Source organism: Microtus oregoni, unplaced genomic scaffold, assembly GCF_018167655.1.
Source record: "Microtus oregoni isolate MIOR12 unplaced genomic scaffold, Mior012 000011F_ref0000422, whole genome shotgun sequence".
Classification (NCBI taxonomy): Eukaryota; Metazoa; Chordata; class Mammalia; order Rodentia; family Cricetidae; genus Microtus; species Microtus oregoni.
The window spans coordinates 41856426-41870908 of NW_024543070.1; the positions used below are offsets into that span (position 1 = coordinate 41856426).

The 14483-nt window shown below is 45.8% G+C and overlaps 1 pseudogene; it reads left to right on the forward strand.

The window, feature by feature from the left end:
• The first annotated feature begins 12679 nt into the window (after nucleotides 1–12679).
• On the forward strand, nucleotides 12680–13028 carry LOC121453197 (annotated as a pseudogene).
• The last annotated feature ends 1455 nt before the right edge of the window (nucleotides 13029–14483 follow it).

Below are 14483 nucleotides of genomic sequence, written 5' to 3' on the forward strand. Positions count from 1 at the left end.
CCAACCGGGTGATCCTTGAGTCTTTCCTCAGCTACCACACGACCCAAGTGCCCCACGTTCTGCTCCATCACTCTCTGTTTTCTCCAACATGCTAGAACTTTCCTTCTCTGCCGAGTTCATTATCTATCTTCCAGGAGTCATCTTAGTTGGCTTTGCTCTATGATAAAATACCTGAGTACTTGAAATGGTTTCTAGAATTTAGTATATATGTGATAAATATTTGTGTATATGAGACCATATGAGAGATAATCTCACATAATCTCACACAGTCAGACATGGAATTATCCCTCTGATTTTATGAACTCTCTTTGTCAACACAAGTTAAACTGTGCCCCCCCCCCCTGTGTTTTATTGACCATATGATTGCTTAAAGTATTGGATGGTGTGATTTAGATGAATGACAAGTGTGCCCTAAGAAGTACATACAGGATGTTCATGGGGCATAGCGTTAATGTAGCAAAAGTTTATACATGTGTCAATTGTACGTACGATAGACTCTCCTATAATCTTGTTTGATTGTTTGATTAAGTGATTGATTGACTCGATGATTGATCGAGACAGGGTCATATAGCCCTAGATGGCCTCAGACTCACTATGTAGCCAATGTGGGTGCTGGGATTCAAACCCAAATCCTCTGGAAGAACATCCGTCTCTCCAGCTTGCCCTCCTTTTCTCTGATCCTCCTGCCTCCACCTCCTCAGTGCTGTGACTACACGCATGCACATCTACTCTCACCATCAGTTCTTGGAAGAACGGGGCACACGTAAAGGTACTGACGTGAAGTAATTTCCACAAGAGACCAGTAGTCAGAAAGCAGAACGTACCTAATGCATCTGTTGGGCTCCAATCCGTGTTTCTAACACATGCTGAAAGAACTTACAGGTCAGCCTTGCCCTGGCTTCCTCTGTTTGGCTTTGGTTTCCTGGCTGTGGCTTTAGTGGTTGCATGAATATTTATGTAGCGGGTTTGTTTTGGGCGAAGATTGACAAACATAATTAGAGCTTCAACTGAATGTCGAGCAAGTGCTGAAACCCAAGCCAATGAGCCATTCCCATCCGAACTTGGCTCTGTGCTTTAAATCCGTACTTCACTGCCACTGAATTTGAGGCTCTGGTTTGCAGGAGATTGTACACTCTGGGCACCACACCCTCTCGCTGCACCCACCTGGTACCTCCAACAAGGCAGGACTGCCACCCATTTCCCACCATCTTTTCATGGGCCATATGGTGACACAGAGTACTGCCACTGAGGTGGTATAAGCTCTGAAGCCAGCTGCTCCTGACCTGCTCATGCTGTGTCCCCTGCAGAGGCCTAGAACAACAAGATACCATCCACAGCCCTGTTAAAGAATAGTCACCAGTTGGTCTACTGCTCACAAGTTCAGTCTGCATGGGTGACAGCCTTGGTGGCAGTTTGTTCCAGTGACCTCTCTGCCAGCAAGAGAGCTCCTGCAATGCTCTGGGCCACAGGAGCATGCTCACGCCATCAGCACAGTCTCAATATCAAGGCAAGCTCTGTTATGTCTGAGACAGAAGGCCAGAACTGAGTTACTTTTTTATCATTTTCAGTGATTCAAGTGTTTTAAAGAAAAGAGAGGACCTTGGGGGCTGGTGGCGTCACAGATAAGAGAGTGTGGAAAGCAGCGGCAGATGGGTGACCTTGCTCTGCCTACTAACGCTTTTCCGTCCCCTCTGCCCTTCCTCAAACCCTCCCTTGACTTCAGTTTCTAGTCCAAGGTTTGCAGGGTCTGGGGGAGGAACATTTAGTACAGCCAAACCTTGGGAAAATGCTGCTTCAGGGCAATCTGCGTGTGCTTCATGGGTCTGCGGCCTTCAAGCAAGGCCCTGCTGCATGCTTGCCAAACCCAGCCAGAGCATCCCTTGGGGAGAGCAGTCAGACCAGACTGGCACCTGCAATGATGAAAGATAAGACGGGATGCAGGGCCAACTTTGCGGTCCGGGCTGAGGCCCTGCAGGAGTTAGTAACCCAGGTGGTTCAGCAACTCAGCAGGCTCTTGGAATTCTCACACCAATTCCGTCCCGTCCAATAGATAGTTACCCAGCTAGAAAGCCACGTCTGTGTTAGGGGCTGGGGCACTGAAAGGAGACCCATTCTTACCAAAGAACAAGCTTGTTTGTAGTTAGTTTAGCTAATAGAGCCTGGAAACCACAAGGGAGCTACTGGGAAAAAATGAAGATCAAGAAACAAAACCCAGGTCCAAAACTATAGGGACCATTTGCCTCCAGAAGCTCAGAGGTCTGCTGAGAATTAGAGGGGCCTGGGGAGCCCCAGCTCTAGATCTTCCTTATGTCATTCTTACCACCTCAGGTCACTTCTCAAGCAATCTACGCTAACCGTCCGTCCTTTCTTTCTTCCTTCCTTCCTTCCGTCCTTCCTTCCTTCCTTCCTTCCTTCCTTCCTTCCTTCCTTCCATCTGTCCGTCCTTCCTTCCTTCCCTCCCTTTCAATGGAGTCTTGGGTAGCTTTCACAGACCTTAAATACACTGTGTAGCTGAGAATGACCTTAAATTTCTGATCCCCCTGCCTCTGTGCTTCAAGGGAATCACAGGCATGTGACACCATGTCTAGGCTGAGGATCAGACTTGGATTTTTGTGTGTGCGAGCATGGTGCCAACTAAACTATGCCCCAGCCCCTTTTTCTTTCTAGTAGTATGCCTGGTGGTCCCAATGCCAGCAGAGAGATTACTACACCCTGGAACTGGAGTTACACTTGGTTTCAAGCCATGTGGATGCTGGGAACCAAACCTAGATCCTCTGCCAAAGCAGCAGTGCCGCTGGGCAGAGCTGGTGCGCACTTCTAGTCCTAGAACTCGGGAGGTAGTGGCAGGCAGATGTCTGTAAGTTCGAGGCCGGCCTGCTCTACAAAGCGAGTTCCAGGACAGCTAGGACTGTTACATAGAGAAACCCTCTCTCGGAAAAGAAAAACCACAAGTGCTGTTGGTTGCTGAATGATCTCTCCAGCTCCCCCCCCCCTTCTTCTTCTAATTCTTCTTCTTCTTCTTCTTCTTCTTCTTCTTCTTCTTCTTCTTCTTCTTCTTCTTCTTCTAATTCTTCTTCTTCTTCTTCTTCTTCTTTTCTTCTTCTTTCTTTCTTTCTTTCTTTCTTTCTTTTTATATATAAATAGTTCTGGCTGATTTGGAATTTACTGTGTAGCCCAGGCTAGCCTGATATTAGCAATCCTCCTGCCTCAACCTCCCAAGCACCGGGAGTACAAGGTGTTCACCACCAGGCTAATTTTAAGTTTGGAAATTATTTTCTCAAGGAACACTCCATCCATGGCTGCATATGTGTTTTAACTTTGAAAAGTTCTACCTTGAATCACTTAAGCCCACAAGTCTGAGGCCTGTCATATAGCAAAATCTGTCTCAAAACAAAGATGCTGGGTGGAGCGCAGTGACCACACTCGCCTGGTGTGTGTGAGGCCCTGCTAGCCAGCCCTGCCCCCTACCCTGAGAGCTCAACACCACACTCTTGCTGTTCTCCTTCTGGAGAACCTGTTATGGATTTCTGAAGATGTAGAGGGTTCTGGGCCCATTTAAAGCATGAGAAATGTGGCTAGCAAGATGGCCCGGTGATTAAGAGCTCTTACTGTTTTTGTAAGAGGACGCAGTGTGATTCTCAGTACCCACATCAGAGGGTTCAGAGTGCCAGCAACTCCCCTCTGGGCATCTGATACCCCTTTTGCCTTAGTGGGCACCTGCACTTATGTACACATTCCTCCCCACCACACATATGACATAATTTAAATTTTTAAAAACTAAAGCATGAGACAAGTCCGTTGGGCATGTTTGCACATATCTATAATGCCAGCACTTGGGAAGTGGAAGCTGGAGGACAAGAAGTCCATAGAGAGTCTCATGCTAGCCTGGGCTACGTGAGACCCTGTCTCAAAAAAAAAAAAAAGACTAAGCTAAAATATAAGTAAATTTCATTGACTTTTGCATCAGCAGATTAGGACTATTCTGGGTGTAGTTTTTTGCGAACGATCATATCCTATAAGTAAATAGTTTTTTCAATAACATCCGTTTGCAATTGATGCCACACAAGTATTGAAGATTGAAGCAGGAGCCGGCCTTCCTGCTACTTAAGGTGCATGTGCAGAAGTCTTTGTACAGGCGCTGACATCACCGGTGCTCCACTTCATGTCACCCACGTCCATCCATGTTCTCCTTTACACTGACACTGACTGTAACGGACTGGATACCTTTTTTCAGTACATTTATTTTTTTAATTTTTATTCATTTTACATACATAGTTCCCCTCATACCCCTTCTCCCACTCCCACCTCCCTTTGTAAAGATTTTTATGGTTTACATTTCATTAAGTCATTCACTTATTTACTTTTCCTCTTGCTTCCAGCAGCCAGGCACAGTGGCACACTTTAATCCCAGCACTCGGGAGGTGGAGGCAGACAGAGTTCTGTGAGTTCGAGTCCAGCCTGTTGTTCTACACAGTGACTGTCAGTCTAGCCAGAGCTACATAAACACAAGCAAGCATTGCTCCCAAGACTCCATTTACAGTGCCTTCCCTCCTGCTGCTGCTGCTGCTATTGGCAGTAACAATAGTATCAGTAGACTTTATGCTCAAAAGAGACAGAGTTTCACTCTGTGTCCTTATCTGGCCTTGAACTCAAGGTGGAGCCTAGCTGGGCCTTGAATTCACACCGATCCCCATCTCTTCAACTCCCTAGTTTTGGGATTACAGAGGTGTGCCACAAAGCCCAGCTTATGGTAAGTAATAAATAGCCAAGAGCCCCTTCACTTCAAAAGATAACCTGGGAAACTTGTCCAGCCGTCAAGTCTTCAAGCAGAGATCTCAGATGTCTACTGCTGTGGTAAATGTGAAGTTGACCAAGGGCCTCTTTCCCCAGAGTGTCACACTCAAATGGCTCCTGTCTTTAGGGTGTGCTCAGAAACACAGCAGGCATTATTGCCTTCACACCAGCTCAACAACATGCAGGACTGCTTCGCAGCTTCTAAGACAGATTTTTCGTGTGTATTTTTATGCATAAGGATGTTTTGTCTGCATGTGCAGAAGAGGACACTGGATCCCATGGGACTACAGTTAGAGGGCCATGAGCCATCAAGTGGTTGTTGGGAAGAAAAGCCAGTGTTCTAAACTGCTCGGCCATCTCTCCAGCTCCTGGCTTACAGCTTTTTACATGCAGCTGGGGAACCAACTACCAAGAAGAAGATCCACAGAACCCCCAGTGTTTTAGAGGCTCAATTAACTCCGGGATTTCCTAGGCCCAGTGTCTCAAACTGCAGAGAACAATTGGCCCGCAGAAGCCCAAGATCTGTCTAAGCACCTCAGGCTTTTTTTTCCCCATGATATCCACAGTGCCTCTTGACAGTATGAAAGGCCCAATGACAGGTGCCAAGGGTGGTCTTGTTTCCATTCTAGAGTCAAGGCGACACCACAGACCAGGTTAAGAAGGTAACATTGCAATCTTTGGCTTCTTACTAAACGACAACTCCATGATCCAGTTGTTCAAGCCCTTTGTGCTGTTGTCTTTCTGGTGTCGTTTCCAATGACCAGGAAAGCCTCTTGTCTATCTTCAAGCTACACTCAGAGTCTGGCTCCTTCCCGGCACTCCCATTGAATCCACCAAGCCCATCCCAGCACCTCCTATGTGCTAACAGTGAGATCCTACCCCACCCACACTCCCCCAGTCTGCCCTCTAGCAACGTGGTGACCATGATGTGTCCATCTTCCCTCCTTTCTCCCCCTCCTTCCCCTTTTCCTTGCCTCCTTCCATTTGTGTATTTATTGGTGGTTGGAACAGTATTTTGCTTTGTTTTTAAACATAACTCAGACCATTTTTTTCTTTACACAGACCCTTGCAGCTCACACAGCACAAACTCCAGGTCTTTTCCCAAGCATGCATCTCGTCACCCCTGTTCTCCAGACACACTAGCCTCCGACAGAGTACAAACAGACGGCAGTCGGGCACTTTGGAGTTTTGCTTTTCTATCTTAAGTTGGTTTTTTTTTAAAAAAAAAAATTAAAATTGGGTATTTCAAAGTTGCAGCAGTGCCTGGCCTTCCTCACACACCAGGAAAGGGTCTCTCCAGGCTACCCAGTCATGTCTGAGTACCAAACATCCTCCCTCCCTCCAGCAGGTGTTTCTGCTCCTCCCTGCCACCACCCCTCTGTCTCGGCAAACACGGATGGCGACAGTAAGGACACACTCTCCTGTTCTGTTTGCTATAGGTGGCAGAATGCCCAGAGCCAGACCAGTGTTGGCATTCAGGGCAACTCCAGCCTTAAGAGACACCAAAGAAAGTGTGAGGCCAGCTTGGACCCAAAGCCAGGGGAAGTGATCACTTATTGTGACCAGAACCAGGTCTCTGGTTCCGTCCCCTTCACAGCTGGGGGCTCTACATGTCATGGCTCACATCTGGTCCAGACAGCTCCCGGCTGTCTCCTTCTCCTGTGTCCTCACTTTTCAGGGTCCCAGGCTCAGGGGGCCCTGATCATCATTAACACAGATATGTAGTTTTAGATCCTGGCTCTGCCCCACACCATGGTGCACAGAGTAGGCGCCTCATTCCTAACTGCTTGCAGAAATGAGGTACAGCTGCCAACAGGCCCTTCACTTCCTGTTTCTCCACCCAACTCTCCATCTCTTTTGATGGAGAATGCAGGAGACTCACTCTGTGTGCTCAAGGCCCATTCCTCTAACAACACAAGTGGCCGCTTCCACTCCTTACCTTCCTGTCCTTCTGGAGGACAAAGGGTCTAACTCTAAGAAACATCACCCCCTTAGAGTCGGGAGAATGCCTGGAATGGGATAGGAAACAGTCTCGAAAGAGAAGGAAGAATTCTAGGTGAAAGCAGAGACAAAGGACAGATCAAAGAGAGCTTGGACGGGGTCAGGCATGATGGGGGCCACAGGGAGACAAATGAGACCCTCAGAGGGGTCAGTCCAGGGACAGGGCACCCGCACAGAGCGCAGGCTCACTGGGCAGAAGACAGCTCATTGCAAGGAGACCTAAGATGGGAAAGATAAGAGGTGTGAATTAATGGAGAAAAGACCAACCAGAGATAAGAGTGTGCCTTGTGATCAAAAACGCACAGCCTTGCCATCTCCAAGGTTGCTGGTGCCCCGGACTGTCCCTGGTCTGAGATAGGAGGCAACTGAGTCCCAGGCAGGGCAGAAATGGGGACAGTTAATTATTAGCTCCCAGCAGAGCGGCTCAGAAGCTGACTCATCCCCGTCCCAGGCAGAAGGAGCCTGAGCTAAAGTCACCCATGATGAGGTAAGTAGCCAGCCTAGCTCAGGAAGATCCCTGACACCCTCTGGCCTTTGGCAGGGTCCCTCAATTTTAGGCTGTCCAGGGAAGGTCCTTTTCTGTTCCAATAGGTTTTTATTATTCTTGACATTGATGGCAGTTTTTGCTTTTAATCTGGGTTTTAATGTCCTAACCAGTGTAGCAGCCTGTAATCCCAGCACACTAGAGGATGAGGCAGGAGGATTGCCTTTCCTTCAAGATCAGCCAGGGATACATAATGAGAGTCAGGCCACCCACATCTACATGGCAGGATCCTGAAGAGTGGGGGAGGAAAAAGGGGGGGAGGGAAGGAGAGAGAGTGAGAGAGAGAGAGAGAGAGAGAGAGAGAGAACAAGCTTTTTGTCAAATACTGATTGAGCTTCAATGTCTCCTTATCTTCCTTATGGTCTGTGCCATTTAAGACAAAATATTTGACCTCTCAGAGGGATTCTTGTTCCAGGCTTCCATGCAGGCCCAAGGAAGGTCGCACGTTGTCATTTTATTGTCATCCTTCTCCCATGGCCTAAGAGCAATGCTGGGAAACAAATTCAGGCCACTTTTCAAAGTCCCATTTCCGGTCTGAGAGCTTCAGAGGATCCCGATTCCTTTTGTTCAGGTGTGTGAGGATTTATCCCTAGGTGATCATTTCTGAGTGTGGTTCTCACACCTAGCCTCTCAGCTGTTAGTGGGGGCAAGTGTGACTCCATCCCTCACAGGCTTCACAAACCCTGACCAGTTCATCTCGAGGTAAGCCTTGCCTGTCCTCTTGCCTGCAACTTCCCCCTCAAAGACTCCAGCACTGCCCCTGATCTGCTGCAAGAGGGGCAGTCTCCCTCACTGCAGCTCTGTCCTGCTTCCATCTCCAGCGTTTTACATGCTGCATCTGCAACACAGCTTAAAATAGGAAGGCAAAATGACATCATACTCCCCCTTAGCCCCACCCACTGCCACACCACTACATTGCCAGTGGCTTCTCAGTATGACTCAGATAAAATCTCCAGTCCTTAGCTGGATTAGAAGATACCATATGCCCAGGCACCACAGTCCACTCCAGTCACCTCCAGAACCAGGCTCCTCTTCATCTGCTAGACTCCAGCATGGCTACCTTCCCATCAGCAAATCAAACACTTCCCCATATTCAAAGGGACAATTCCTTCCCAGTCAATGGCATTTCAGCAGTGAGGTCTTCTTTGGCCTCTTTACTTTTATTCTCTTTCACTACACCACACTCATCCACTCTATGGTGTTTATTTGACTGTTTTGTTTCATGGAAATGCTCTTACTGTGCTGCCCAGACCAGTCCTGAACTCAACTTCCCTGCCCTGGTCTCCAAGGTGGCTGGGACTGCAGATACGTATGGCTGAGCCCATGCTCATAGAGGGAGCAGGAGACGACTGTGCCATGCTGATAAAGGCACTGCCATGCAGCAGAGTATAAATAAAGAATATGTGTTAGCTTAAAATGTAAGAACTAGTTAGTAATAAGCCTGAGCTATTGGTTGAACATTTATAAGTAATATTAAAACTCTGAGTCAATATTTGGAAGTGATTATCAGGTATCTGAGAACAGTTGGGCAGAACAGAAAGCTCCAGTTACAGAGCACAAGCTCTTGTTGTTCTATGCTACCATGCTTAGCCAGTAGGAGTACAGCCTCTCAGTAACTGGAGAACTGCTCATCATGAACAATGAAGAATAGAAGGAATGATTTGATCTCTAGGACTTGAGATCCAAGAGAAAAGAAGGGAAAGAAAGAAATCCATGGATCATTCAATAATAATAATGGCTATTGATATTATTATCATTTATTATCATTATTATTGCATTGGAGAAATGACTCCATGGTAAAGTATTGTGGAATATTCCTTTACAATGTATGACGATATCTCACTGTGATTGGTTTAATAAAAAGCTAAACAGCCAATAGCTTGCACAATTTTCAGGGCAGAGAGAATGTAAAGAAAAAGGGCAGAGAAGCTGGGCAGATGCAGAACAAGTTGGACACACAAAATGGGATAAAGGTAAAAGCAATGTGGTAAAATGTAGATTAATAAAAAATACGGGTTAATTTAAGTTATAAGAGGTAGCTACAAGCCTAAGATATTGGCAGAGTTTTCATAATGAATAAGAAGTTTCTGTTTGGTTATTTGGGAGCTGGCTGGTGGGACAGGAAAATGCACCTAAAGCTAAGAATGCTTCCTGTTCTTCCATAGTACCTGAGTACAGTTTCCAGTGCCCCTGTCAATGACCTGTAACTCCAGCTCCAGGAGATCCAGTGCCCTCTTCTGGCCTCTATAGGAAACTGCACATATATGGCATATGCTCATACACATAGCACACACATATACAAAAGATAAACCTTTCTATAATTTTCATTTTAAGGTTTCAGAATAAAGACACTCTCATTCATTTTTTTCCAAAAAAATGTAAATAGGTAAAATCCCTGTCTTAGTTATGGTTTCTATTCCTGCATCAAAACACCATGACCAAAAGGCAAGTTGGGGAGGAAAGGGTTTATTTGGCTTACACTTGAGCATTGTTGTTCATCACTGAAGGAAGTCAGGGCAGTTACTCAAGCAGAGTAGGATCCTGGAGGCAGGATCTAATGCAGAGGCCATGGAGCGGTGCTGCTTACTGACTTGCTCCACATGATTTGCTCAACCCACCTTCTTATAGAACCCAGGACCACCAGCCGAGGGATGGCACCACCTCCCATGGGCTGGGCCCCTCCCCCATTGATCACTAACTGAGAAATGTCTTACAGCTGGATCTCATGGAGGCATTTCCTCAAATGAGACTTCTTCATCGTATGACTCCAGTTTGTGTCAAGTTGACACACAAACCAGGCTGTACAATCCCCAAATAAACAAAAACAAGAAATTAGCATAAATCAGAAAATTCAATGAAAGTGAAAGATTCTAAAGCCCAAACAAGAAAAAAGAAAACAAAAGCCAATGGATAATGGCAATGACGGGACACAAAGAGGAAGGACAAATCCGAGTATTTGTAGAGTATGGTGTGTGGACAGAAAGTGACCCATTTACTTGGTAAAATTCCAAAAATGCTCAGCTAGCAGAATCAGTAATCCATGAAGAAGACAGGTGTAAGACATAGTACTAAGAGCAAGGCTGTTTGGTTGAAAAAGAAGCCACCAGGTCACTGCCATCAGGCAAACATTCACCAACTTGATTGTCCTACCCCATATGTCCAGGTTACAAAACACCAGATAAGTCACATATCAGGAGCTTGGTTGAGAAAAATAATCTATAAGAATCCCAGAAATATGTAAAAATAGAAAAAGAAATGGAAGAGAATTAGTCATGAAATAATACAAGAAGAATTTGAAGGACATGAGGTTTAAGTTAAGTCTCAGGCACAAACGATGAGACTCATATCAAGAAATATTGCTTCTTTCAACTGAAAGAGCAAGAGATTCTTTTTAACTTCTAGAGAAGAAACACAGTTAATATTTAAAGTTCTACGTAAAAGAGTGAAGCAAACATTTTCAGGAGCACTTTCTTTGTTTCGTTGTTTGTTTTTCTAGACAAGGTTTCCTTGTGTAGTTGTGGCTGTCCTGGAACTCATTCTGTAGACCAGGCTAGCCTCCAACTCACAGAGATTCACCTGTCCCTACCTCATAAGTGCTAGGATTAAAGGTGTGTGTCATCACTGCTTGGCTTTCAGTAACATTTTTGAATGCTAGAAGGTAATGAAGTAATTTATTCAAGACTCTGAACTTACGTTTTTACATCAAGAATGTTATATCCAGCTAACAAGAGAATAAAATATGGGACTGGAGTGATGGCTCAGAAATTAAGAGCACTGGCTATTCTTTTGGAAGACCCAGGTCCAATTCTCGGCACCCAGGTGCCCTGCACAACCATCTATAACTCCAGTTCCAGAAATCTGATGCCCTCTTCTGGTCTCCACTGGCACCAGACCTGCTTGTAGTACACAGACATACATGCAGGCAAAACATTCATGCATATAAAAATTTAAACGTGTTTCTTGTTTTAAAGACTAAAATAGAGATATATTTTAGATGCATTGTGCATTACCACCAAGTCTGAGAACCTGAGTTCAACCCCTGGACCCACATGATGGAATGAGAGAACGGACTTCTGCAAGTTGTCCTGGTGTGTAGAAGAAAATAAACCAAAACAAAACAAACTGTGGCCCCAGAAAAAGAGTCAGCAGAGAAGAAAGGAAATCCCCAGGATAGGAGGGATGGGATAGTGCCTGACATCAGCTAGAAAACCACACATCAGGAGCAACCACATCGGATTAACACAGAACCGAGTCTCCGGCAGAAAACACTGCCACACCAGTTGAGTGTGCAGCCACAAGTACAAGTATGGCTTGTAAGATGGGTGAAGGGAAACAGAAACATTCAAGGACATAAAGAAAAGGTAAGCAAGCCAACAGATAGCCACTCCAGCAAGCAGAGGGGACATCATCAGAGAACACAGTTCAGTTCATCTGCATCTGCACACTTATAACAACAGAACTCTGAACACTGTGATCAGAATGACAATAAAGATAGGGAAAGAGGGCGTGAATGAGCTAGGATACGAAGCCAATGAAGCCTAAACTAGATGAGTCCAGGACATCAATACTATCTAGAAACATAAGTCAGACTTTCACTTCAGCCACAATTGCTTACTCCAGAATCCTAAAATAATTATAAAAATAAACAAAATGTAGGAGGTGACTCATTTTAGGCATCAGACAATAGCACATGGATACAGTCCTTGAAAGAAGGGAAGTATACAAGGTGAGCACCACAGTCATCTCTGTTCTGCTGGTGACACTTCCCCAGGCAAGGCACGAGGAAGTGGGGGTGCAGAGACAGTAGCCATCCTCCAGGGGGGACGGAAACACCTTGGAGGGCATGGTTGCTGAGGCAGCAGCTAGAGTTTTTGAGGAAAAGTAAAGGAGAGGAAGTTAGCTGTTCAGAGTACAAATCCTGTACAAAGTTGTTCTCTGGAGAAGCCAAACAGAAGAGGTTCTATATAGAAAGTTCTACCCCAAAAGTAAGTTTCAAAATAAAAAGAATAAAATAGTTCTAGAAATAATGCAAGGAACTGGGTGTAGTGATGCCCGCCTTTAATCCCAGCACTCAGGAGGCAGAAGCAGGAGGATCTCTGTGAGTTTGAAGCCAGCCTGGTCTACAAGAGCTAGTCCCAGGATAGCCAGAACTGTGTAGAGAGATCCTGTCTCAAAAAAGAAGGAAAGAAAGGAAGGATGAGAGAAAGAGGGAGGGAGGGAAAGAGGGAGGGAAGGAGGGAGGGCAGACAAAACACACCAGGGCACTGCTTGTGTCCTCCTGCAGTGGTGACTTAGTACCTCTTCTGTGAAGCCGCAGCTGGGGTAACCGTGAGATGCACCATGACCATCACAAAACCCAAAGAAAGAGTCAAAGCTAAGAACAAGGGTCACATTATTTTGAAGGTTGCAGTGCGAGATGGCTCTGCGGTGCCCACAGCTAAGAGGCAGACACATGGTAGACTAATGGAAGCCTATTGAGAACAACAGGGTTTACAGTGAGGCAGCTCATATTAGAATTTGACGGGCAGCCAATCAGTGAACAGACACACCTGCACAGCTTGAAATGGAAGACGAAGGTACCACTGACGTGTTCCAGCAGTAGACAGGTGTCTACTATAAAGAAAAGCCATTATTTTCCTCCCGAATTTTATTACCGACCAAGAACACAAGCCCTGTAAGAAAGCCTTAGCTTGGTCTCCCCACACCCTGATGACTACAGCACAGCGCTCTGTTCTTTCATTCCATTCCCCAGTCCTTCTACTGTACAGGACGGAATTGGTGTGTGGCACAAGCATATGGAACTTTCTGTTTTTAAAACTAAAAGGCCAATACTATGTTTACATTGATATCAAATGGAGACAGAAGTTTTAAAAATAGCTAAACAACCTGGGATATGCTTTGGACAAAATGAACTTTAATAGTCTTCCCTTCAAGTCAAGCATTCTGTTGTTTAATTAAATAAACTTTTCATAAAAAAAAAAACAGAAACAACTCGGGAAAATTTTAAAAACATGCAGATAGGGGTCTTCTTGAATCTCGAAACTGTAAATGAAGCTATAACACATGAGTGAGATTCTGCAATATGTTGCGAGAACAGTTCTGAAACCTGTATGCCCAACGGATATGCTGAAACAGGACAAAGCAGAGTTCTCAGCAGCTAGCCCAAACATGAGGCTCAGAACCCCAGGCTAAGACTCCACAGAGGTCACACTGGAAAAAACTCCAGCCTTAAAGGACTGGCTACTACCAAACTAAGGGAATCTTAAATCAAAAGGCCCAGATTTAGCCGTCAGTGTGCAGACACACAGCATGAGACCCGCAAAAAGCTGGTTGTGTTGGGGACTGGAGAGCTGGCCAGAAATGAGGAATGCTGGGGTTCAGCTCCCAGCATCAGCCAGGCTGCTCCTGATGGCCTGTACCTCTTCTGGCTCACTCACAGGTAAGTAGCCACACACAGAGAGACACACATACATGGATGAAAGCAACACAAGTGTGTTTTTTTCTTATTTATTTATTTATTTATTAAAGATTTCTGTCTCTTCCCCGCCACCGCCTCCCATTTCCCTCCCCCTCTCCCAATCAAGTCCCCCTCCCTCGTCAGCCCAAAGAGCAATCAGGGTTCCCTGCCCTGTGGGAAGTCCAAGGACCACCCACCTCCATCTAGGTCTAGTAAGGTGAGCATCCAAACTGCCTAGGCTCCCACAAAGTTAGTACGTGCAGTTGGACCAAAAACCCATTGCCATTGTTCTTGAGTTCTCAGTAGTCCTCATTGTCTGCTATGTTCAGCAAGTCCGGTTTTATCCCAGGCTTTTTCAGACCCAGGCCAGCTGGCCTTGGTGAGTTCCCAATATAACATCCCATTGTCTCAGTGTGTGGGTGCACCCCTCACGGTCCTGAGTTCCTTGTTCGTGCTCTCTGTCCTGAGTTCCTTGTTCGTGCTCTCTGTCCTGCTCCTGATTTGGACCTTGAGATTTCTGTCCGGTGCTCCAATGTGGGTCTCTGTCTCTGTCTCCTTTCATCGCCTGATGAAGGTTAACATTCAGAAGGATGCCTATATGTTTTTCTTTGGGTTCTCCTTCTTATTTAGCTTCTCTCGGATCACTAATTATAGGCTCAATGTCCTTTATTTATGGCTAGAAACCAA